Below are 25,413 nucleotides of genomic sequence, written 5' to 3' on the forward strand. Positions count from 1 at the left end.
TTTAAAAAAATAGGAAAAAAATCAGAAAACTATGAGTATTGGAGAGGAGGCAGAGGAAAGGTAACCATCATACCTGCTGGTGGGATTGTAGAGTGGAGCAGCCTCCATGGAGGATGGTGTTGCAGTTCCTAAGGAAGGTAACTGTACAATTGCCATAGGATCAGCATTCTCACTTCTGGCATATACCCAGAAGAAGAAAAGCAGGGACAGGAACAGATTTATGCACACCAGTGTTCATAGCGGTATTATTCACTATTGCCAAACTTGGACTCAACCCAAGAGGCCATCAACAATGGATATGTGAAATGTGGTATTTCCATACAACGGTTTTACTCAACTTTAAGAGGGAATGAAATACTGACATGTGACAACATGGTTGAGTCCTGAAAACCTTATTTTTTTAAACTTTATTTTGTACATTTAATAATTGAAAATATAAAGAATAATTAAAAATTAAAAAATACACTTGAATGAAAACATAAACACTTGGTTGTGTCGTGTAAGCCTGTCACTAACCTCACTGATATGACCTAAGCATATAGAGCCGAGGTTATCAGGAGACAGAAGGGAGGGTCCTGGGTGAGTGGATGCTCACCCTGGGCAGAGCCTGTGATGAAAAAGATGGGGTGAAGGTGGAGCCCAGATGGGTGGGTGGACAGTGCTGGAGTGTGAGGCCGATCAGGATGTGGGCCGGGCAGAACTGTCTGTGCAACTGCAGGGAGGACTGGAGGAAGGAACAGATGAACTCTGGGGATGTGTAGGTCTGTGCTTGAAACTAAAGTGGTGGGACTGTTCTTTTGCAAATATGGCAGGGGAGGGTCATTGGTTCTGGTTATCAGTGGTGGGGGATACATGGGAAAGGGTGTGCCTGAGTGGGTGAAGATTCACACAGATTCACACAGTAAACAAGAAATAATAAACTCCTATCCCAGGGAGTCCTGCTACATTCTCAAATAGAGGGGCAATAATCTCTCCATAGGCAGTGCCTAATAAAAGAAAACAGACCAATATATGAGGCCCTCAATATTAATGCATGTAACTCTGAACCTTGTTTTAAATAACTGAAGCTTAGTGGTTACTGTAAGTTCCGAGTAGAGGGGGAAGGAAGAATAGGTGGAACATAGGGCATTTTTAGGGCATTGGAATTGTTCTGCAGGATTTTGCAGTGAGATACAGGCCATTATACACTTTGTCAAAACCTATAAAATTGTACAGTGCAAAGTGTAAACCATAATGTATACAGTGGAAATGCTTAGTAGCAATGCTTCAATATTTGTTCATCAAATGTAACAAATGTACCATACTCATCAAAGATGTTACTAATGGGATAATATATGAAGAGAAGGGGATGGGGTATATGGTATTTCCCTGTATGTATGTAACTTTTATGTAATTTAAAATTTCTTTAAATATAAAGGGAACAATCAGAAAAAGAGTAAATGATATATTCCACCTATAATTAAAATTAAAAATACATCACCTATCTACAATGGTAAAAAGAACATGATGCTGGCATAAAGATATTCATATAGACCAATGGAACCGAATGGATGGCTCAGAAACAGACCCTCTCATCACAGGTCAGGGGATTTTTGACAAGGCAGTCAAGCCCCCCAGCTGGGGCAGAGCAGTTTATTAAAAAATGGTGTTGGGAGAACTTGATAGTCATATCCAAAAGAAAGAAAGTTGATCCCTATCTCAATCCTTATACAAAAACTAACTCAAAATGGATCAAAGACCTAAATATAAGAGTAGAGCCATAAAATTCATACAAGAAAACACAGGCATGCCTTCAAGACTTGGTGGAGGTGGTGGTTTCTTAAATGTTCCACTGAAAGCAGGAGCAATGAAGGGGAAAAGGAGAAGTGGGACTTCCTCAGCCTGCAACACCTTTGCGCTTCAAAGGGCTTAGTCAGGTGGTGAAAGGGCCGTCCCCTCAGCGGGAGAAAACAGACGGAGCCAGGAGCCACGCGTCCTGGAAGGACTGATATCCACGCGACCTCAGACATATCTATGCAGCTAACCGGAAAGCCTCAGAATCCATAAGAAAAACGGTGGCAAGTTTCCAGATGATGATTGGAACCCGCATTGGGGGTGCCCGAGTCCCCGTGGAGTGTGGGGCGAGGGGCCCCCGCCCGGTGCCCGCAGTGCAGGGCCCGCTGAGCGCCGCCTCGGCCGCCCTCCCCTCGGGCTGGCCGCGGGAGGCTGGCGGGACGCGGGCGCGGGCCCTGCAGGATCCTCGGCCTCGGAGGGGACCCCTCAGCTGCCGGGTCTGCTCCTATGGGGGAGCTGAGCTGGTCGGGCCTGGGCAGTGGTGGAGGGGGCCGGGGTGACACGCTGGCCTGGCTCTCTAGTTCGCTACTCCCTCTCTCTCCCTTCCTCTGTCCCTCTCTCTCCCCGTTCTCCTTCCCTTTCTTTCCCTCTCTCCTTCTCTCTCTCCCCGTCTCCCTCTCTCCCTCCTTCTTCTCCCCCCTCTCTGCCCCCTCTGTCTCTCTCTCCCCCTCTCTATCTCCCTCCTCTCCCTATCCCTCCCTCTCCCCCTCTCCCTCTCCCCTTCTCCTTCTCTCTATCCATCGCCCTCTCTCCCTCTTTCCCCCTCTCCCTCTCTTCCCCTCTGTACCTCTCTCCCTCTCCCCGTCTCTCTCCCCCTCCCTCTCCACCTTTCTCCCCCTCTCCCTCTCTCCCCCTCCCCCCTCTCCCCTCCCTCTTCAAGTCCCCCTCATTCCTGTCTTCCTCTCTTCCTCTCCGTCTCCCCCTCTCCCTCCCTCCCTCTTTCCGTCTCTCTTCCTCTCCCTCCTCTCTCCCCCTCCCTCTCCCCTCCCCCTCATCCCTGTCTTCCTCTCCCCCTCTTTCCCCCTCTCTCCCCCCTCTCTCTCCCCTCCCTCTTCCCCTGTCCCCTTCCTCCCTGTCTTCGTCTCTTCCTCTCTCCCCCACTTCCTCTCTCCCCCTCTCCCTCCCTCCCTCTCTCCGCGGCCCGCCCTCCGCCCTGCCCCCTGGTGGGCATCAGTCTTGAATGTGGCGCGTCCTGGGCTGTGGGTATGAATTTGGGAATTCCTGGCGCAGAGACGGTTTTAGGCGGAATTTACATTCCTGGGTGTGGGGTTCACAGCTGGAGAAGAGAGGAGGTCTGGAGCCCTTCAGCATAAAGACTTCGGGGAAACAGGAAGACTCAGCGCAGGAGACGGAGGAGGGCTGGCGGCGAGGCCGGGGGACCCCGAGTCCCGGAGCTCCCGCGGGAAAGTGGGTTCAAGATGAGGGGATTGTCAGACCCCTGAGGGCGCTGGGTTTTCACACCCCTCTGTCTCCCTGCACCGACGTTGTTGGTCCACATCGACACGTCCTACAATTCCTCCAGAGGGGACAGTCGAGGGCGGGGAAAGGACCCCGCGCTGTGCGCTGGCCCCTTCAGTCGCTGTCGCGCACGGTCCCGTGTCACCACTACCGCTGACACCGAACCTGTCAGAGGCAGGGGCCGCTCCTGAGGGCCTGGCCCAGCGGCGGCTCAGGGGAGCGGAGGCCCCGCCACTGCCCCTGGGAGGGGGCGCCGCCGCCCCCAGGGCTCCGACTCCCGGGCACCCCGGAGCCCCGCTGTGCCCCAGACCCGGGGCTGCGGCCCCAGGCCCCCAGTTCCCGCCCCCAGGCCTCTCCTCTCAGGGCGCCGCCGCCTGCCCCCCAGCCCCGGACCTGTCCAGCCCCTCGGCCCTCGGGGCTCTGGGCGCTGCAGCCCCCGGGCGCGGGGCGGGAGACGAGGGGGCGGGCCCGGGGCGCGGGGCGGGGAGACGAGGGGGCGGGCCCGGGGCGCGGGGCGGGAGACGAGGGGGCGGGCCCGGGGCGCGGGGCGGGGAGACGAGGGGGCGGGCCCGGGGCGCGGGGCGGGAGACGAGGGGGCGGGCCCGGGGCGCGGGGCGGGAGACGAGGGGGGCGGGCCCGGGGCGCGGGGCGGGAGACGAGGGGGCGGGCCCGGGGCGCGGGGCGGGGAGACGAGGGGGGCGGGCCCGGGGCGCGGGGCGGGAGACGAGGGGGCGGGCCCGGGGCGCGGGGCGGGAGACGAGGGGGCGGAGGCGCGGTGCTGGCCGCAGCCTGCCTCGGGGCGCCCCCTGCCTCTGGCCGGGTGAGTCCGGTCTGCAGGGTGGGCGGCGCCCCGGGGGTCGGGCCCCCGGGCTGGGGAGGAGGCGCCGCAGGGGACGCCGGGGGGGCGCGGTTGGTGGAGGGTAGGAAAGCTGGGTCCCGCGGGGCGGGCGGGGTGGGAGTGGGGCTGTGCGTGGTGGTGGGGTGGGCGCGGGGCCGTCCAGGGACTGAGCAGGCGGGGGCTGCGCCGAGGTCCTGAGGGCACAGCCCTGGGTGTCCCCGCACATGTGGGGTGTCGGGAGCCGGGCGGAGGCCTTCTGGGTGGGATCCGCGTGGCAGGGTCCCCGGGACCCCGTGGGCGCCCTAGACTTCTGGGCCTCCGCGGGGTTCCGGCAGTGCCGGGCCAGCTGGGGCTCCGCAGCGGGGCGCCAAGTCAGGGCACTCAGCGCGGGGTCTGCACGGTTCTGCCGCCGCGGGGTCTCCTCTCCTCCCCCCCCCCTCCCCCCCCCCCCACTCCTTTGCCTGCCCAAAGCCCCCCGGAGCTGGGCTCCCTGCAGCCGACAATTGCGGACACTCCCGCCCCGCCTGGCCCTTGCGCCAGTTCCCTGAGCATTTGTTTCTCACTCTGTAAGATTCTTAAATTGCGTTGCTCTGGTCTACTGAAGCTCTTCTTTGGTTACTATTTGCATGAAATTGCCTTCTTCCAACCTTTCGCTTTTAACCTGGTGGTGTCCTTACACTTGAGCTGGGTCTCTTGTAGACAACATATACAGAGTTCAAGTGTTTTTTTAATCCCTTCTATCAGTCTATGTCTTGCTAGGAGAGTTCAGTCATTAACGTTCAGTGTTATTCCTGTACAGGCATGTGACTTGATGCGTCCTCTTGTCCTTTGTCTCTCTGCTGTCATATCGTTCTGTTGTCTGTCTTCTCATACTTTAGTTTAGCCTTCCTAATAATCTTCATTTATAAACACTTCTGCAGATCTCTGGCCCTTTTATTTTTACTTTTCAGGCTGCAGCACCCCCGTTAGTATCTTTTGGAAATCTGGTCTTTTGGTAACATATTCTATGAGTTTTTGTTTGTCTTTGAAGACTGAACCAACCCTCATTTTTGAAGGACAGCTTTGCTGGATACAGTGTTCTTGGCTGGCAGTTTTTCTCCTTCAGTACCTTAATACATCGTACTCCTTTCTTCTCGCCTCCCTGGTTTCTGATGAGAGGTCCGCTCTTAATCTTCTCAAGTTTCCCTTGTATGGGATGCTTTGCTTTTCTCTTGCTGCTTTCAGAATCCTCTCTTTAGCTTTGATATTTGTCTTTCTGAATAGTGGGTGTCTCGGGGTAGGTCTCTTCAGATTTATTCCCTTGGGGATGTGTTGTCCTTCTTGGATAATGATATTTATGTCCTTCATAGGGCTTGGCAAGTTTTTGGACATTATTTCTTCAGATATTCTTTCTGCCCCTTTTCCAATCACTTCTCCTTCTGGGACTCCAATAATGACAAATGTTTGAGTGTTTCCTGTTGTCGTTCAATTCCCTGAGACTCTGTTTCATTTTTTTCCCCTTTTTTGACTCAGTTCTCTTTCTGTTCTCCTGTGTTTTCCAGTACAGATGTTCTGTCCTTAAAATCATGAAATCTGTCTTCAGGCAATTCAAATCTGCTTTTATATGCCTGTATTGTATTTTTAATCTATATCTATCATGTCTTTCATTCCCATCAGGTCTGTTACTTTTCTTTGCAGGCTTTGAAATTATTCTTTATGCTTTCCCAGTGTCTTCTTTTTTTAAAAAAATATTTTATTTCTCCCTCTCCCCTTTTCGTTTGCACTTAATGTCTGCTCATTGTGTGCTCTCTGTGTCTCTTCATTTTTTTTTTTTTTTTTAGGGATCTGAACCTGAGACTTCCCATATGGCAGAGAGGCACCAAATCACTTGAGCCACCTCCACTCCTCCAGGGTCTTCTTAATATTCTTTATTTCTTTAGTCATATTTTCCTTAAATTCTTTGAATTGATTTAGAAGAGTTGTGTGATTATGACTGATTTATTGTCTTAAATCCTGTATGTCTTCAGGATAACCGGCTTGTCCTTTTGGCTGGGCCATCTCCTCCTGGTTCCTAGTATGGCTTGTAATGTTTTAGCTGATGTCTAGTCATCTGAATATGTTGGTGAATTTATTCCAATGGCCGATTTCTCTGTCTTGCCTATTGTTTTTATGGGGTTTTTTTTTTTTTACAACACTTCTTAGACATTTGGTTCAACTTATACACAGTCTTTAAAATTGCCCAGCTTAAGTTTTCAAAATCAGTCCAAAGACTCACTAGTGGGGCAAAGATTCTTTCCCAGGGGTTGGATACAGACTGTGTGAGCAGTGTTTATCCATGCAATCTCCAGACGGCCAAGAGATGGCGCTAATCCTCACACCTTTCCAGTGTCAGTCTCAACTTGCCTATGTTCCTGTGTTGAATTCCAGATTGGAGATTCAAAGCGGGCTCTGCAGGCAGAATTCACTGAAGAAAAGCACCCCACCTCCTCTCCCTTTTTCCTTGAAACACCTGACAGGAAGGAAGATATCTGTTCCCTCTCAGCTGACTGTAGTGAGCTAGGGGTTTTAACAAAGCTCAATATCTTGTGCATGGGGGTAGGAGCCCTTCCTGGCCACCACAGGGCTCGGTGTCTCATGTTTGTCTTTGCAGCTTCTTCATCCCTGTCCCTCACCCTCCTTGGTGTTGCACTTGTGTAGCACTGTCTTGGTCTGCTGATTCCCCAAAGCAGGTCCCTCAGCCAGCTTTTGGCTCTTTCTCCGTTGTTTTTGTGAGAGAGTTCAGCTCTGCCTGTTAGTCCATCACCCTCTATCAATTTAATTTTTGTCATTATTTCAGGCAAGGAAGAAGGCCTTGATAAACAAGAGATGATATCCATGCAGCATGTCTACAAGAACACACCCACCATGACATCAATGAAAAGCTTCATACATATGAGAGCTGGTCATCCAAATAGGGGTAAGTCATGAATTCAACACATTCATCTGAATGTGAGAATATAGAAGACCACAGAGTTACAGGAATCACTTGTCTCCCTAAAAATGGTGAGAGGACAGGCAGCAACTGTCTGGAAGAACAGTTCTAGGGATCTGGAGATCAGAAGAGGGCTAGGCAGCCCCCAGAAAAGAGAGGGGTGAGGAGAAGGAGACTTTGCGGAGAGGATCCTTGAGTAACTCAGGCCACTGCCACTGGAGGCACCCGACCCCACTCACAGAGCACACAGCTCTGGGTCATCCTGTCCCTGGTGGATGGCTATGGAGAGAGGGCTGCCAGGTCCTTGTCCCCAGGAAAGGGGAGGGGCAGGCACAAGCCTACTGCCAGTCCAGCTTCTGGCTGACAAATCTGGTCTGCTGGGTGCCACACTTTCCACCTGTCCAGACTGGGCACGGCTGTGCCACTGGTGCTGGTGGAGAGCTAAAGATAGCCTAACTTCTCAAAGCCCCTCCTTATTGACCAGGACTGGCTGCTGTTGATACAGAGGAGAGAGATTTGTTTCCTCCCTGGGAAAGCTGAGGGGGCAGCTGAGAGGTAATGAGTGTATTGGTACTGTGAGGCTTGGCCCACCCAGAGGGGACCTTTCGCAGACATTGGTTGGGCACCACCTGACAGCTTATGGTTTCATTGAATGCATTCTCCACTGGGCTTGAGCAGAGTTTGTTTGAGCAGAGAGGTTTGCTTGTCAAAGATCGCCATCTGCTGTCAGGCCAGGAAAGTGCATACCAGGAAAAAATAAGAGGGTTCTTGGTGTCTTCCCAGTCCTCCTCTCCAAGCCCTTGGGAACTGGTCTGCACCACATAAGTGGGTCCCTGGCCAGGGTTTTTTCTCATACACTGTTTCTATTTATGTCAAATTCAAAAGAGACAAAACTCTACTAAGTCTTTATCCCAGTTTCCTCTGGGGAGACACAGGGGCCTCGTGCTTGGGAGAGTCTTGGGGTGCTGACCATGTTCTCACTGTTGATTGGGGAGTGATTTCATGGGGGCTCTTCTCTTTGTGGAAATTCCTGGATCAGTAGACTTATGATTTATGCACATTTGTTTATAGGTCATAACCCCAGTTAAGTTTATTGAACAAGTTATATAATAAATAATAAAAAATAATCAGTTGGTTGATAACTAGGGTTTGTTTCCCAGTGTCAAAAAAATGTTGTGCTTCCTTTCCCTTGGCAGAACCAGCATAACTATGCCTTCTTCCAACATTCAGCTACTTATGTGTTCTTTCCTTGGTGTTATATTTTTCTCAAATACTCTGGTCAAAGATCTGATGCCAACCAACCAGAGCACTAACTCAAAAAATTAGGAGATTTCCATTTCTGATGCCTTTAGTTCTTCCTCAAAGCATGGAAACTCCTCATCTTTAGCTCTTTCTTCTTATTATTTTAAACTTTAACTCTTTACATTTTTGGATTATGCCATTTTATCTGGGGCTGAAACTCAGTTATCAAGAGGAAACATTGTATATTCTACTTGGGCACTTATTTTCAGAGGGCTATTTTGTGCAGGTTGCAGGCACCTTTTAATTCTTCACAGTTCTTTTGAAATCATTTTTATTGATACATATTCATAAATCATAAAATGCATTCAAAGTGTACAATCAGTGGTATTTGGTATGATCACATAGTTGTGCATTTATCACTTCATTTCTTATTAAAGCATTATTCCAATAATAAAATAATAATAAACAGGCAAATAAACAAAAAACTCCACCCCTTAATAAACACTTCTCAATCTATCCTTCATCTGCCATCCATAGTTGATATTCTGTTTCTGTCTCTCTATTTGTATATATATTTCATTTTGATGGAGTCAAACAATATATTGTACCTTTCTCTAGTTTCTTTCACTTAGTACAGTTCATGTTTTCATAATTAGTGAAAGATTATTCATGTATTACTGTAGACTACTGCCCATAGTTTGTTTCTATTTTTGCATGATAGTTAAATATTTTAACATTAACATACCTGTATTCAGTTTAAAAAAATAGTTTAATATATGCAAAATTACACATACTCATATTTCACATGATCTTGCTTCACTATGATATTCATTACCATGTTACATTAGTTAGCTTTCCTTCTGGCCATATATATTCCCTAGGACTTTTCAACTACTATCGTACCCATAGATTAGCACTATAGTTACAGGAAGACATGCTTTTACCATTTCTATTCATTTCCAAAGATTTACAATGTTTTTACTAATTCTTCCCAGACTAAACCTCAGCTTTCCATTCTCTAACCTCATTCTATTTTCTAGTGATCTATATTCTATTAAATCCATGAGTTCATACAATATATTTAGCTCATAATAGCACAATCATACAATATTTGTCCTTCTGTGTCTGGCTTGCTTCACTCAACTTAATTTTCTCCAGGTTAATCATGTTCTCCTATGATTTATGACTTCATTTATTCTTAACAGCTGTATAATATTCCACCATATGTATGCACCATAGTTTGTTTATTCATTTATCAGTTTTTGGACACCTGTGTTTCTTCATTATTTTGGCAATATGAATAAGGCTGCTCTGAACATCAGTTTGCAGAAGTCTGTTTTTGTCACTGCTGTCATCTTCCATTTATATACCTAGTAGTTGTATTGCTTGGTCGTATGGCAAATGTATATTCAACTTCCTTGGGAACTGTCAAACAGTCCTCCGTAGTGACTGTACCATTCTACATTCCCACCAACAATGAATAAGCATTCCTACCTCTGCACATTCTTTCCAACACTTATAGTTTTCTGTCTTGTTAATAGTGGTCATTCTAATAGGTGTGAAGTAATATCTCATTGTAGTTTGGATTTGATTTTCCCTAATTGCCAGTGATGTTGAACACTTTTTTGCCACTTGTGTTTCTTCTTTATACAAATGCATACTCAAGTGTTTTGCCCATTTTTAAAATCAGGCCATTTGTCTTTTTATTGTTGAGTAGTAGAACCTCCCTATGTATCAGGCATATTAAATCCTTATCAGATATATGATTTCCAAATATTTCCTCACATTGATTTGGCTGCCTTTTCACTCTTTTACAAAGCCCTTTGAGGTGCTACAATAAGTTGAATCAAGAGTCAAAGAGGAGCCATCACACAAAGACTGGAAACAATTATATCCTAGGCAAGATAAAGAAACTGGACATCAGAGTAAACTCTCCATCATAATTAGATGCCTAGACATCAGCAAAGAACTATGAGCCATACTAAGAAACAGGAAAATTTGGCCCAGTCAAAGGAATAAATCAAAACACCAGATTACACTCTAGATTTGAAACAACTAATAAATGATGTTCAAACCAACCTAAATCAATTCAAGGCACTGAAAGAAAATGTGGGTAAAGAGATAAATGACATTAAGAAGACACTGGGCCATCTTCCATAACCATAGGACCTGTGGGTCTCTGGAGCCCTCAGGAGAACCAGCACCTGGGTTTCCATCTACCTTGGCTGTCTCTGGTACCCTGCTGAGGGGTGCATAAGCATCACCCCTCTGATGACCTCCCAACTCTTTTTTGGAGTCTCATAGCTATATAAACTCATTTGTCCTCATATGTTTTAAATGTAATATTTAAAAGAAAATAAAGAAGAAAAAAAGGAAAAAAAAAAGAACACACTGGGTATGCTCAAAGAATTTGAAAGCTTGAATAAAAACATAAGTGTGTTTATGGGAATGAAAGGCACAATGGAGACTTAAAATACATTAGAGGCGTACAGCAATGTGTTTTAAATGCCAGAAGAAAGAATAAATGAATTGGAAGGCAGAATAGCTGAAATTGAAAAGAACAGAAGAACAGAGAGAACACGATGGCAAAAAAATTTGAGTGGGGGCTCAGGGAATTGAATAATAGCACAAAGTGCACCAATGTATGTGTCATGTGAATTTCAGAAATAGAAGAGTAGGGAAAAGGGAAAGAAAGAATATTTGAGGTCATAATGAATGATCATTTCCCAAGTCTTATGAGATATAAATATATGTATCCAAGAGGCACAATGTACTCAAAACAGATCTACTTAGAGATTCATACATTAAGTATATAAAAATGCAAGAGATAGAGAATTCTGAAAGCAAGAGAAAATGATCCATCAAATACAAGGGAGATTCCAAAAGACTTAGTACAGATTTGTCATCAGAAACCATGGAGGCAAAAAGACAGTGGTGCAATGTATTTAAGATGCTGAAAAACTGCCAGCCAAGAATTCTTTATCCAGCCAAATTGTACTGCTATAATGAGGGTGAGTTTAAAATATTCCCAGATAAAAAGAAACTAAAAGAGTTATTAAACAAGAGGATGACTCTAAAAGAAATAATAAAGGGAGTTCTGCTGGCTGAAAGAAAAAGGCATGAGATAGAGGCTTGGTGGAGAGTGTAGAAATGAAGACTATCAGAAAAGGAAATCAAAAGAGTAAAATTATTAAAATAAGATATGACATATGAAAGTCAAAGGACAAAATGGTCAAGATAAGTGATGCCTTTAAAGAAATAATATTAAATGTTAGTGGATTAAACTTCCCAATCAAAAGAATACTGCCTGATAGCATGGATTAAAAAAATAATTCATCCAAATGCTATCTAGAAGAGACTCATCTTAGACCCAAGGATTCAAATAAGATGAAAGTGAAAGGTTGGGAGAAGATACTTCATGAAAGCAGAAAGTCAAAAAGAGCAGGGATAGCTGTACTAATATTAGACAAAACACACTTTAAATGCAAATGTTATAAAATATGCTGAAGGTCATTACCTATTACCAAAAGGAATAATCCACCAGGAAGAAATAGTAAACATAAATATCTGTGCACTTAACAAGGGTGCTACAAGACACCTGAGGCAAACCCTTGCAAAACTGAAGGGAGAAATGGATGTATCTACAATAATGGTACCCACTCACATCAACAGATAGAACAACCAGACAGAGGATCAACTAGACCTAACAACATTTATATCCCTAGTGTGATTCCATCCTGTAGGATGGACCTCCCAACTCTGGAACAGCAGTTGGCTATCTCCATCTGACTTCTCTCCCACCTAAGTGCATGCTAGCACCCCATGGAAGATTTGATGGACATGGACATGAGCTCCCTGAGGCCCCAAAACTATTTTTTTTTTTTTGTTTGGAAACTAAAGGCTGACCAAGATTATCACTTTAGGGTGGATAATGATGAAAATGAGCACCAGTTGTCTTTAAGAGAGGTCAGTTTAGGGGCTGGTACAAAGGATGAATTGCATGTTGTTGAAGCAGAGACAATGAATTATGAAGGCAGTCCAATTAAAGTAACAATTCTGTACAACCGATGGTTTCCCTTGGAGGCATGAAAATAAAACCTGTTGTCTTTTGTTTGAAGCGTGGTTCTAGGCCAGTGCATATTAGTGAACAGCACTTAGTAGCTGTGGAGGAAGATGCAGAGAAAGAAGATGAAGAGGAGGATGTAAAACTCTTAAGCATACCTTGAAAGCAATCTGCCTCTGGAAGTGGTAGCAAGGTTCCACAAAAATAGGTAAAACTTGCTGATAAAGATGATGACAATGATGATGAAGATGAAGATGATGATTAACATGATGATGATGATTTTGATGAGGAGGAAATAGAAGGACATCTTCAGTGAAAAGAAACCCCAGCCAAAAATGCACAAAAGTCAAACCACAATGGACAAGAATCAAAACAATCAATATCAAAATCAAAAGGACACAGCAAATGGACACAGAGAGCAGACAACTGAGTGGGGGGGGGTGGCAGGGAAGGGAAGATAAATAAATAATAAAAAATTTAAAAAATTTTTAAAAAAGGTCAAGAATCCTTCAAAAACAGGAAAAAGTTTCTAAATCACTGAACGGATCTAGTTCTGTAGAAGATATTAAAGCAAAAATACAAGCAAGGATAGGAAAAGTGTTTCTCTTACCAAAGTGGAAGTCAAATTCATCAATTACATGAAGAACTGCTTCTGGATGACTGACCAGGAAGCTATTCAAGATCACTGGCAGTGGAGGAAGTCTCTTTCAGAAAATAGCTTAAACAGTTGGTTAAAATTTTCTCTTATTTCATTTCTGAAACAGTTGATATCTGGCTGTCCTTTCTATGATGCAGAGTGAGCACTTTCCCTAATGTGTCTGATAAATGTTGTCCAGATTACTTTCCAAGAATGTGTTATCCAAAATGCCTACTTAGTTTTTAAATATGGAACTGCACCCTTTTCTTGGTTTTAAGTATGTATGGAGGGTTATAATAGGACATGGTAGTAGTAGTGGTCAGTCAAATGGAAATGGTGGGGACACAAAATATATGTATGATATAAACTCAGTATTTTAGCAATGTTTAAAAATAAAAGAAATATACAGGGCATTGTTTCACAAATCAGCAAGATGTAAATTGTTGGATCTCTCCACAGAGCAGAGGGGGTGCTTTGATGACACCTTGATTGGGACTTTCCCTAGCCTCAATGCTAAGAGCCAACAACGTCCAATTGTTGAAGCCAACCCAATGCATGGTATTTGCTTGAGCAATGAAGAAATCCAAAACAGATTTTGGTACCAGGAAAGTGGAGTCCTGCTGAAGCAAATACCAAAATGTAGAAACAGCTTTGGAACTGGGTAATAACTAGATGCTGGAAGAATTATAAGGTGCTTGATAGAAAAAGGCTAGACTGCTTTCAAATGACTGTTGGTAAAAATCAGAATGCTAAAGGCACTTCCAAAGAGCCTTAGAAGGAAATGATGAATGCGTTATTGGAATCTGAAGGAAAGGTATTCCTTGTTTTAAAATGGAGAGAACTTGGATAAATTGAGTTCTGATGTCAGTCAGAAGGCAGAACTTGGAAGCAGTGAGCTTGACTATTTAGCTGAAGACATTGTCAAGCTAAGTATGGAAAGTACAGCCTGGATTTTCATTGTAGCTTATAGTAAAATGTGAGAGGAAAGCAATAAGCTGAAATTGATTCATAAGAACAAAGAAACCAGAAATTGATGTTTTGGAAATTTCTGAGCCTATCCACATTGTATACTCCATGATTAGGGCCAAAAGTAGTTTATGAGAGGTCTTCTTGAGCGTTCAGAAAACACGTTCTCAGAGAAGATGGCTCCATGTGATGGTTTCACTGAACATAGAACCAGTCAGCCATTTCAATGGAAGTCAAGATTGGAAATGTAGTTATGCATGAAAAATCTGTGGAAAGTTCTGTTGTCTGATGTTTTGGATCCATTGAACTATATGCAAAGCTGACAAGTAATTTTTGTGAAATTTCTTTCAGTGAAATACTGCCAGCAAGAACAGAAAAGCACAAAGAATGAACAAATTGAAGGAAGAATGGGTAGAAACATGGGAGCCAAGTCTGGACCAAAGATATATCCTCTGGACAAGAGAGGGGACCTACACATGTGTTCAAAAAGGGTGCATAAACCCCATCACTTGGAGAGGGCAGTTGACCCTCCCATGCACTCAGAGGTGGCATGACTTCTGCCCCATTGATTGGGTAGAGTGCTGCCACCCCAATGCTCAGAGATTGTGGGGACTGTGACACAGGATTTGTAGAGAGCCTCGCCAATATCTGATGTTCATAAAGGGTGGAGATTTCACCCTAGTTTTGGGGGATACTGTGGCCATCATACAAGCACTTAAATGGGGTGAGACTCCACCAGGCCTGGAGAAAAGAACATGGATACACAGAAAACTCTCAGACTGTGAAATCTAATGGAGGTTGCCCTGCTGGATTGCAGATTGTTTAGGAGCAGTGATGTCTGTTTCCTTCCAATTTCTCCCTGTTAAAATGGTTATATCTATCCTATGCTCATCTTTCCATTGAATATTGGAAGAAAACTTGTTTTCTAGATTTCACAGGTTAACAGACCAAGGGGAATTTTGCTCCAGGACAGACCATACTTATACCCGGTTTTCATGTAACTGTACTTTCCATTGATTCTGAAACGACTTAAAGTCTTTGGTATGTTATGGTGGAATGAATGTATTTTGCATATGGTGGAGAGAAAACATGTCTTTTGGTCCAAAGGGTGAAGTGTGGTGGTTTTCAGCTGTGTATCCCAATCACGCATGTTCTTAAACTGAATCCATTTCTGTGAGTGTGAACCAATTAGCAGGATATTTTGATGCAGTTACTACAGGTAAGATGTGGCCCAAAGTAATCAGGATGGGCCTTATCCTATTACTGGAGTCCTTTATACTCAGAGTGAGATTCAGTAGATAGAAAGCCACAGGAACCAAGAAGTTGAAGGTCTCTGGAACCTGGAAGGAACTGGAGAGTCCAGGTGAGGTGTCCATGCTCATTGCCATGTGACAGAGAAGCCCAGGACCAAGAGTCATCGCAGCAAGCCATGGAATTCCCATCGTTAAAAAGGAAGGATCACCTTGATGACACCTTGATTTGGATTATTTTGTAGCCTCAATATGGAAGCTAACAAATTCCCATTGCTTAAGCCAATCCATTGAATGGTATTTGCTTGAGCAGCCAAGGAAACTAAAACAGGGTTTAATATCTGGAATTTAAAACAAAAACCTGGGAAGCAGACTTGGCCCAATGGATAGGGCATCCACCTACCACATGGGAGGTCCAAGGTTCAAACCCCGGGCCTCCTTGACCCATGTGGAGTTGGTCCATGCACATTGCTTGTGCACAAGGAGTGCCCTGCCACACAGGGGTGTCCCCCATATAGGGGAGCCCCGCATGCAAGGATTGTGCCCCATAAGGAGGAGCAAAAGAAAGTGCAGCCTGCCCAAGAATGGCACTGCACACATGGAGAGCTGACACAAGATTGCACAACAAAAAGAAACACAGATTCCCGGTGCCACTGATAAGGATAGAAGCAGTCACAGAAGAACACACAGTGAATGGACACAGAAAGCAGACAATGGGGGGGGGGGGGAATGGGGAGAGAAAAAAATAAAACAAAAACCTACAACTCAGCAACAAAAAGACAAACAATCCAATAAAAAACAGGGCAAAATGTAAATAGTTCTCCAAAGACGGTATCCAAATAGCCAATAAACACATGAGCAGATGGCTACCATCATTTACCTATTTGTGTGATGCAAAGCAAAACTCAGTGAGATACCAATTCAAAACCACTAGAACAGCCACAATTGGGGAAAAAAGAAAACAGCAGATGTTAGAATGTGGGGAAATAGGAGCATTCATTCATTGTTGGTGGAACTATATAAAGGTACAGCTGCTGTTGAAAACAGTTTGGTGGTTTCCCAGAAAGTAAAGTATAGAATTACTGGATTACCTGAAGTCCTGGTTTGAGTCTTTTGTGGACCCTAGGAAATGATGCTCTGAAGCTAACCCACTCTTGTGCATAGAATGGGGCCTTTCCTATTAGATTTAGTTAAGGGACCTTGATTGAACATTCTTTGGGGTCTTTGGACTCTACCAGTGAGGCATTACTCAAGTAAGGTCTCTGCCCTCTTGCTGGGTCTTATATAAACTGAGAACTGCAAACAGAAACAGAAAAACACAGAGAAAGACAGGATTTTGCCCCTGCCATGTGAGAGAAAGGACTCCAGAATTGCCTACAGCTGCAGAAAGACAGAGAAGCCCAGAGCAGCAGAGAGAGGCTCCAGAGGCTGGAATCAGTAGAGAAGCTGGAAAATGGAACACCCAAGAGTTGAGGCTGATGGATCAGCTCAAAGCTGAAGATAAGCTGGGCCTGGAGAAGAAGGCAGACAGAGACTGGCAGAGCAGCCATTGTGCAGGTGGCATGATTCCAGGACCTGCATTGACTTGAACATTTTCACAGCTGCAGAACTGTAAGCTTTTACCCTAATAAATCCCCACTAACAAAGCCAACCTGTTTCTGGTACTTTTGCATTGGCAGCTTTGGCAAACTAAAACACCTGGCAGGAAGCAGACTTGGCCCAGTGGATAGGGTGTCCGTCTACCACATGGGAGGTCCACAGTTCAAACCCCGGGCTTCCATGACCCATGTGGAGCTGGCTCATGTGCAGTGTTGATGCACACAAGGAGTGTCCTTCCACTCACAGGTGTCCCCCGCATAGGGGAGCCCCATGCACAAGGAGTGCACCCTGTAAGGAGAGCTGCCCAGTGTGAAAGAAAGTGCAGCCTGCCCAAGAATGGCGCCACACACATGGAGAGCTGACACACAAAATGATGCAACAAAAAGAAACACAGATTCCTGTGCTGCTGACAACAACAGAAGTGGACAAAAACAAGAACATGCAGCAAATGGACACAGAAAACAGACAACTGGGAGGAGAGGAGAGAAAATAAATATTAAAAAACAAAAACAAAACACCTGGCAATCCCACTTCTAGGTATATTCCATAAAGAATTGAAAGCAGGAACTCAAATAGTTATTTGGACACCAATCTTCATAGCACCATGATTTACAATTGCTAAAAGATGGAAGCAACCCACATGTCCATCCACTGATGAAAGGGTAAATAAAATGTGATTTGTACATATAATGGAATATTACTCAGCCAGTAAAATGAATGGAGTTCTCATTCATGCAACAAAATGGATGAACCTTAAAGATATCATGTTGAGTGAAATAAGCCAGACACAAAAGGACAAATACCATATGAGCCCATGAATATGAACTAATTCTGTAATAATTCTAAACTGGAGTATATATTAGCAGGGGCCAGGTTGGGGATAGGGAATGGGGAGTTAAAGATTAACAGAATTTCTCTAGTGGCAAATGGGAATGCCTTGTATTTTCTATATAACATTTATGTAATCTAATCTTTAAAAATAAATAAATCAATAAAATAATGGGATTTGATCAAGAGGTCAGTCACTGGTCCATCTGTTTAATTTGTGTGCATAACTCTTTAATATGCCTACCTGTTTTTATTTTCAATGCATGTGATATTTTTATCTACGGTGCTTAGTACCAGGGAACTATTATGACAGCTCATTTGGGACATTGGAGAGTTGTATGAATTGTGGGGGGTGGTTCTATATCTGAGAAAATACCTTTTGCGATTTTGAACAAACCAAACTATAGAAAATATAGTCCAGTGTGGGACCAGGCAGAGATTGTGATAAAGTCATTCACAACCTCTCCTTCTTGTCCTCCTTCACTCCTTGACCTTGTCCCTGGGGTATTCCCTCCAAGGCCCTGCCTCCTTGGGCCTGCATTGTGGGTCTCTTGTCTGCCCCTGCACCATTTTGGTTCCTGCACTTCTGACCTGTGCTCAGAACTGCACTCTCCCTTCCCTGCACACCTCCTGCTGTTTTCCTCCAGCACTGCCATTCATGTGCTCAGTTTGGCCCAGACCCTCTGCCCTTGCCCATCTCTTCCCACCTGCCAAATCTATCCCCTCTCATACACACCATGGCACACACACATACACATATGTGTATATACATACACACAGATATGTGCATTATATTATATATCATAGGTATTGTTCTTCCACACATTTTATTAACTTGTAAGGTTTTACAGATATCTTCAGGTAGGTAAATGTACATACATCTCATTATTATATTTTCCCATTATTTTTCATTATCACATAATATTCCATATAATGTATGCCTGTCCTTTATTAAAATGTTCCTTATTGGCATGTACATAGTTATCTTCTCTTTTGCTAATACGAGCCATTTACCCTTGCATAACTACATGCTTCCTTGTAGATGTGCAGTTATTTTTCACCAGTCAGGGGACACAAATGCATAATAAAATAGTTGGTTCTCATAACAATGTAATTTTTCCAATTGGTGCATATAGTCATCAAATAGTCATAGATAATGCATTATGATTCCACTGAAAAATGTCTTACAGGTTGCTATCCAACTGTAGCTGGCTAGTAAGATAGGGAATCAATAGATGGATCTGGAACCTGGCAAGAAGTCCATGGGGACATCAATAACCCCCAATATGGCTGCTGGCAGACCCTCCCCAAGATTCTGCCATCCAGAACAAGACTTCATCTGGAAGTCAAGAGAAGCCCTGGATATTCCCCAAGGTGATCATTGGACCCTCATGGGGGACTGATGGGGAGTAATCAATCAAACAGCAAACAGCTGGAACTCCTCCCCTGCCATTAGCCAAGGGGTGGAATAATTAATGGCTCAAAAAGCAAGCACAAAGCCTGAGCTCATGCTTGCCTTCGTTGCCCTGTTCCTGCCTCTGTGCCCTACTCTTGCCCTTTTTCCTCTGCCATGATGGCCATGCAAGTAAACCTAGTACTTATAATCTATAATGGAGAATTGTAGTCTGTAAATCAGCCCTCTTTATCACTTTTCAACCCCCTCCTCTCTACCTGGGACCCATGATCTATTATTTTCTCCCATTTCTCATCCTTCCCTCCCTGAATAAATGACTGACATAACTCACCCGACATGCTCTTGAAATTCATTTCTGCAGCATAGCCAAGAACCTAGACAAAATCCAATAACACAACTAACACAGAATCTTGGGACTCTGGCCTTCTGTCAAGGACTCTGAAATTTATTGAAGATTTTCTTGACTCTAATTGTTTCTCTGACACTGATGGAGACTTGACCTTGGGCACAAATGTTCTCTTAGGTAAAAAATGATTGTTTTTTCAACCTGACAAAAGATCCTTTTTTTCAATGACAGCAGTTAATATAAGAAGAAAAAAAATGTGAGCAGAGAAGAAAACACCATTTCAATCCACATGGGAAACACACCCCCTCTTTCCTTATCCTTACTCTACAATGAACTCAGAGAAAGGAATTCAGGTCTCCTTAACTTAAGCCTTGTCTTTTCCTGTGTATCTTCCTCCCACTACCTATTACCTTGGAAGAATGTTCCAAAAGGGTGATGGAAACTCTGGTTTCCTTAAATCTTCCTCTTTCTCCAGGGCCTCCAGTCCACAGGACCTGGTAGGAATCCTGCAGGCTGCCATTCTCCTGTACCCTACTTTCCACCCCCCATCCCCCACCAGCCCCTGCCCCAACCTGCCAGTCTCCATACTCTTTCCCATGGGGTCTACACTCGCTGCCACCTGGAAGCTCACACTTACATATTCTGCTGCCAAGAATCTCCCACCTGCTTCCTTACCATCACCAACACTTCAGAACCATTTTTAAACATTTCCCCAAAACCAGATGTTGTTTGAAAACAGCGTTACTTTTCTATATACTTCTGTATACAGGCAGCCAATGTACTGGGTCAGGAAATGGCCCTTTCCAATGTAATTTGGAATGACACCCACATTCCTGAGATGGCTGCTGTGCCTTAAGGAAGGTCCTGTGGCTCTAATGCCAGAGGTCAGCTGGTCAGCCTCAGTTCCTGGCCATGCTGCCACTGCTGAAGTGCACATTTGCCCTGTGCAGTGCTCACACTCAGGTGTCAAATGGGCCTGGGAATGGTGCTTGTGAGTTTGGTCACACACACACTGGCTTGTTACTGTGAGGACAATTTGTGCACTTAAATCATTAATAAATTGATTGCATTTATGGCTGTTTCCATTTACAGTTGAGCAAGGAGATTTTCTTGAGTCATGAGAGATGTCTTACCCAATCAGATGAAAGCATTACTTGGAGAAGTGATGATTTCCGCAGTCAAAAGAGGGAATTATAATCACTAGTTCAGCCCGCCAGTGCCCCCAGGGGAATTCATCCTGGCCATCACGGGAGTTCCTGTTTTGCAGCCTGCCCTGTGGAATTTGGACTTGTGCAACTCCATAGTTATGTGAGACAATCTTATAAAAATTTCATAATACTTATACATGTTTCCTGTCAGTTCTTTTTCCTTAGCAAACACTGACTAAATCACTCTGGGAAGGTGGCTTATGTGTTTGCTTCAGTAAAACAGGAAAGGTTCCCTGGCCCTGCTCACTTCTCCTGTGTACAAGGCACTGCCTCCCTGCAGGATTTCTCACTTGAAGGACCACGTGAGAGCAGATAGTGCATTCAGACCACCACAGTACAAGAAAAACCAAAACTCAACTCCCTGGCTGCATTAGAAAAAAGGATTTAATAATGGTATTCAATTATAGAATTTGCTATTTCAAAAAATAAATATTATATCCATAAGATAGGTAATTTTTGGATTTATACACATAAAACTTCAATTATCCTCTCATTCCTTCAAATATACCCTCCCATGAACCAGGTCTCACCTCGCTTGACATATTCAGGTTTGGGATGACTAACCTTCCTGACCAAGGTTGACCCTGATGTTGGTAGCCTGTTAGTACTTGCTCTTTGGTAACTTGAGTCTCTTCTCCATCCTTTGAAGTACGGTTAAGCAGCCTCCTTTATTGGTGTTTGTCCCCATGGGAAAGTTCTGCTTGGTCAGGAGGAAATGATAGTTTCCTGATGAGCCCATTGCATAAAAGACGTTGGCATCATCAGGGATCCGCAGCTCTGGTGGAGATGGGCAGAGGGGTGGTCAGCTGTGCTACTAGGAGCCACAGACCACCCCACCCCTTCTGGTCCCCATGAGGGCCAGTCCAAGCCAGATTCATGAGTCACCCTGTCCAGATCCAGGACCACCAAGGACCCCTCTGATTGACACCTGCCCAAAGGCAATACTCAAGGAGTTTTTATCACAAGCTATGTTTTTCAAAAGTATCCAGGCTCTATCCCTGGTAACCTCGACCTAGGGCTGTCAGAGGACCCCCCATTCTGGGTGCCCCATGCCCCAAGGCCTTCACTGAAGGTGACCTTGGAGTTGGAGGAAGCCTTACAGAAGGCAGACACAGCCCCCGAGTCCCACGCTCCGTGGTCCAAGGTTAGTGGAGCCCAGGAAATGGTGGCCAAGTCCAGGCCTCTTGAGCAGGGAGTCAGTGAGGCCTCCCCACCTGGTCACCTCACAGCAAGAAAGGACTTCCTCCCTGATCCTATTTTCACCTGCTTCCTCTGACCTAAAGCCTGCTGTGAGGCCATACTGGACTGGAATTCCTGCTCCTGCTTGAATGTGGGCCTCTTTTCCTACCTCCTTACCCCTCTAACCTCAATCTTCCTTTTCTGAAGGACATGGTCCTACCCACCCTGGCCATCTCACCATGATGGTGATGGAAGGAAAGAGAAAATTTTAGAAACAACTTGCAGGGAGTAAGGAATGTTACCCAAGGTCAATGCTTGAGAAAGAATGATCAACTCACCAAAGATAAATGAAGTTACTCTTTAGGCACAGAGCATACTTTGTTCCCACACTGCCTGCTGTCCTCTCCCATTGGGACTGAAACCCAGGCAGAGAGGTCCTCAGTGACCTCCCCATGGGCCCAGACCCCAGCCTGCCTGGCTCTGTGTGTCCTGGGAACACTGACTTGGCTCTGCAGAGGCTCCAAAGGGGATTAAGGTGGTTTTGCTTTGTTTTTAGTGTCAGCCATGCATGGATTTTAATATCTGTGCCCACAGCAGTAATGACTAACAGATGCACAACACATCATATCCTGGCCGGAGGACGTCCTGCAAGGGGAGCCTGTGTGCTTGGCCTCATGGCCAATGACCAAGTGGAGAGGATCTTATTCTTGGCTCCTGAAATGACAGTTCTCTCATAGGTTCCTCACTGCCTGGGTCATGTCCAGGGAGGGTACAAGACTGGGAGATGGTGTCTGAAAGGGGAGTTCACTGCGGGCACTAAGGGCTTCCTAGGACAGGTGGAGGTGTGTGCAGGATGCTGGCCACCACCCTTCTGGCAGGTTAACTGTGGCAGAAGGCCTCGGTCCTGGGGGCTGGGATATAGTGTGGGGTTGTCCCCCACCCCCCAGCTGCCCTCTCCAATGATCCCCCTGACGTACTTTGATCCTGTGAAATCAGCTGCACCAGCTTGTAGTCCTCTGGGTGTCCTTCAGGTTTTGCTTCTCCATGGCCTGGCAGATCACAGCTGGAGCCCTATCTTGACAGGTCAGCTGGGGAGTGTCAGAGGACAGACCATCAGGACTTGGCCCTGGAGCTGGCTCCCTCAAGAGCAGCCACCAAAAGGCCTTTGGGGCAGTCAGCACTGAGCACAGGGCTCTGAGCCTCCAGGCGGGGCTGGGCAAAGGGGGGATGCACTGACTTCTCATGCTCCCCTGGGAGACTGCCATGGAATGAGGGGTTCTCCTCAAGTCCTTTGAGCCCCCATCTCCAATAAGAATTCCCCCCATCTCACAGCTCCTTCCCTGAGGATGGGCCCTCTCCCTCTTCCTTGGCCTGCACAGCTCCTATGGCCATCCAGGGCCCCAAGGACACAGGGCCCCGTAAAGGAGAGCGTTGGAGGTGGGTGTGGACAGCCTGCTCACCTCGCTGCCCCTCCTCCCAGCACACCTAGGCTGCTCACTGCCCCTGGGATCTGCACCCTGGAAAAGCTCCTCAAGGACAATATGAGTGAATCCAGGAGTAGAAGTCTAGACCAAGCAGGTGACAGACCTCACCTGCCTGGCCGCGATGCCTGGGCACAGGCAGGTCTCACATGAAGTGTCATTCAAGTCACAATTTACCACCCCTGAGCTCCAGGTGGCCAGAGAAGTGCAGCCCCAGGCAGATGTGCCTCACCTTGGTCAGCATGTGCACAGGTCGGGGTGGATGGCGGGATCTGCCATCTATTCAGGACCAGGTTCCCTCACCACTGTTGGGGGCAGTAAAAATGAGCACACACCGAATTTAGCAGAGCCAGTAGCACGGCCGCCGGAGCGGAGCCAACTTTCCTATTTGAGTAAGCTATAATTAGTTCACCACAACATGGCGGGTCCCAAATCATGGCAGAACTCAAATCTGCCCTGTTACTTCCTCATTCTTCTTCCCCCTCAGTTCTTTGTTCTCTATCTTCCCGCCACTGCCCAGGCTGATAAGATAGTGTGCAGGCGCAAGGCGTGAAACTAAGGTCTGCCTCCCACCCCAGCGACAGCAACAACCAATCCTTAGCCTCTACTACCTCACTCCCCGCTCCTCCCCCACCCGAGGGTATATGTACTTTGCCCCCTTTAATAAAGTTGCAGTTTGATCAGAACCCTGTCTTGCTGTCTTTCTTTGTGTCTCTTGTCCCACCATTCTTTCTCGGCAGGTTTCGGGTCTCCGTTGCCGTCCCGCGGGCCGGGGCACACCACCACCACCCTGGGGCAGCTGCTTCACTGCACAGCCGGATGCCACCTGACTTCCCTGGTCTGTCCCCACAAGGCCTGTGGCTGGGCCGTATCTCCTCTCTGACCTCATTCACCCCTAACCTCTGCACCTTCACCTCTGTGCTCCTCACTGCTCCTCAGACAGTCCAGGCACATGCTGTGCTTGGGGCTCTCTGGGCTGACCCCTCCAATCTTTCCCCTCAAAAGCTGCCTCAGTGAGGTCATCCCAGGCTGTGTGACCTCAGAATGGAAGCTTCAAGTCTCCACCCACCATGCTCAGCCCTGACTGCCTTTGCACCCACAGTCTTTGCTCCTTTTGCATCTGATTGTCTGACCTTCCCAACCTGCTGATATAGCAGTTCCAAGGGGGCAGGAAGGGCACATTAACTCATCCCCATCCACTGCCTGACCCAGTGACTGGACCTGGGGACTGCACCTGCCCAGCTCACCAGCAGGCTCTTGTAATTGTTGCCGTTGAACACGTCCAGGCTGATGCGGATGATGCAGGAGTCGCCCACCTGCTTGTTGTAGAGCGGCCCTGGGCACGAGGCTCTGGAGGTGCAGAGTGTGGCCCCAGGCACGGGGCAGACTGAAGAGGAGGAGGCTTTGATGGAGGCTGAGGTGACTCCTGGCACGTCCAGGCATGAAGTGGGGGTCGAGTGCCCAAACTGTGGGAGACAGCAAGATCAGGAGAAGCCCTGGAGCCTGGAGGAACCCCAGGCTGCTGATAGTCTCCAGGGGGCTTTAAGAATCTCTCTCTCAAGGAGGGACCCCCGCCCCTTTTGTGGGTGTGGAGAAGGGAGCACGGGCACTGGCAGGACCAGAGAGGAGCCTTTAGGGAGGAGCTGTGGGCAGGCACCTTCTTCTCCTGGCCATCAGGGGACTCAGGTTCAAGGCCCATGTGGATTTCCTGATCATGGCTGGAGGCCTTGGCCACATATATGGGGTGGGAGGCAGCTGCATCCCTGCTGCTCAGGTCGGATCCATGCTGGAGCTGGACACTGGAGTGGGAGGTCTCACTGCTGCTGGGCTCAGTGCTGGAGGAAGTGTGGCACAGCTGAATCTTCCAAGACCCCATCCCCACCCTCATGCTCCACTGCCCTCTGGGCCCCCTGCCATGTGCTGCTTAAGTCAACAGGGCCATGGACACCAGCCACTGGTGAGAGCACCCAGTATCACCCATTTTATTCAAGGGAAAACAAGGCCCAGAATGATGAGGGCTTGACCCTGTCACAGAGCTGGTCAAGAGTGGAGCAAGGACCATGACACTAAACTGTCCATTTCCCGAGCCCTCTCTTAGCCTGTAGCGATACTGAGCACCAA

At 46.4% G+C, this 25,413-nt stretch overlaps 1 long non-coding RNA gene and 1 pseudogene across 1 annotated transcript; one reads left to right on the plus strand and one right to left on the minus strand.

The window, feature by feature from the left end:
• Positions 1–12,143: 12,143 nt before the first annotated feature.
• LOC131279269 (nucleophosmin pseudogene) lies at positions 12,144–13,184 on the plus strand (annotated as a pseudogene).
• Positions 13,185–21,125: 7,941 nt separating this feature from the next.
• LOC131279311 (uncharacterized) lies at positions 21,126–23,672 on the minus strand. The gene is made up of 3 exons (XR_009186698.1): positions 23,525–23,672; positions 22,789–22,899; positions 21,126–21,409 (listed from the first exon to the last, which is right to left on the minus strand). It is a non-coding gene; the product is annotated as an uncharacterized lncRNA (long non-coding RNA).
• Between the last annotated feature and the right edge of the window lie 1,741 nt (positions 23,673–25,413).

The sequence above is a fragment of the Dasypus novemcinctus genome, chromosome 7, assembly GCF_030445035.2.
Source record: "Dasypus novemcinctus isolate mDasNov1 chromosome 7, mDasNov1.1.hap2, whole genome shotgun sequence".
Lineage (NCBI taxonomy): Eukaryota > Metazoa > Chordata > Mammalia > Cingulata > Dasypodidae > Dasypus > Dasypus novemcinctus.